This window comes from Aptenodytes forsteri, unplaced genomic scaffold (genome assembly GCF_000699145.1).
Source record: "Aptenodytes forsteri isolate BGI_AS27 unplaced genomic scaffold, ASM69914v1 Scaffold195, whole genome shotgun sequence".
Lineage (NCBI taxonomy): Eukaryota > Metazoa > Chordata > Aves > Sphenisciformes > Spheniscidae > Aptenodytes > Aptenodytes forsteri.
In genome coordinates this window covers 1,323,255-1,324,487 of record NW_008795317.1, presented here as the reverse complement: position 1 = coordinate 1,324,487, position 1,233 = coordinate 1,323,255, and positions in this window count along the sequence as shown.

Genomic DNA, 1,233 nt, shown 5'->3' with positions numbered 1-1,233 from the left:
GCCCCCACGGAGGCTGGGACAGTGGCCAGGAGGTACGGGCAGCTGCCCTGCCCGCCCATGCCCTGTCCCGCGCCTGTGGTTGCAGCCTGAGATGCCCACCCTGCCCTCACCCTTCTCCCTTGTAGGCAGAAATCGGATCCTTCTCCCATCTTCACTGCGTGTCGTTGACAACATTTTCTTTCTTTCTTTTTTTTTTTTATAAAAAATGCTGTGCGAAACTTTTTTTTCGGGTAAGCTTGCAGGCCTGCTCTTCCCTGAAAAAACAAAATCTTTTGGTGAAAATTGAAGTGAAAATTGATTTTCTGGTTCTGTTGCTGTTTTTTTGTTTTTTAAATAGATTCAGGTGTGTTTATCTCCACGCATATGTGTAAGTGCCAAGTCAAAAGAACCAGGAAACCTCTAAAAGTGCTTTTCTCTTTTTCCAATTTTCAGCCCACATCTAAGCCACGGAGCAGGATTTAGTGTAAAACCTTCTAGTGCGATGAAGTGAACGATGATTTCAAGCTGTATTTTCTAAGTGTGTCAGCATTTTGGACTATGAAATTAGACTCCCGAGTCACTTTTGAATGTGGGATGTTGGTACTTTTTGCAACTGTGATCCTTCGTATACAACAGAAATTACCAACAAGGAGAGCACATTACAGTAATTCATGCAAAATATGCAATTTGCTTGGTTCAGCTATTACACACAGATCATTTCCCAGTTTTCCTTTGCAATTTCTGGAATATTCTTGTTTAAAGTGGATAAATCAGAAGTTTTAAAATGGGGAATCTGGTTTGTGAAGGCACCTATACTGAGTACATTTTAAATGCATGAAGCAATGATTTAATTTCCAAAAGTGCTTCACTTCCAAAAACTTCTACTATCTTCAGCAAAATGTAAGCTTGCTGAAAATACCTTGTAAAATGCTCTTTATTCTCCTTTACTCTGCGTGCTTTCTCTAACCCAATTGATAACTGTACTGCTGCCCAGTTCCTTTCTCTTTACCTGTCTCAAGGAGCGATTAGGCTGACCAATTAAATTCCCCACTGCAATAATAAATACACCGAGATATTGCCTCCTGCTTCGTAAACTGTTGCGTGGCTGAGCTAGCACCAACATTTAATGGCCACTGCATCTTGTCTGCTTTACAGGAATCTGCCACTCTGTGGTGATGGACACAAATCTTTATAGCCGCAGCTTATATTCAGTAAAGCACCTGCTTTTTGGAAGTATATAAATAAGTATACTAT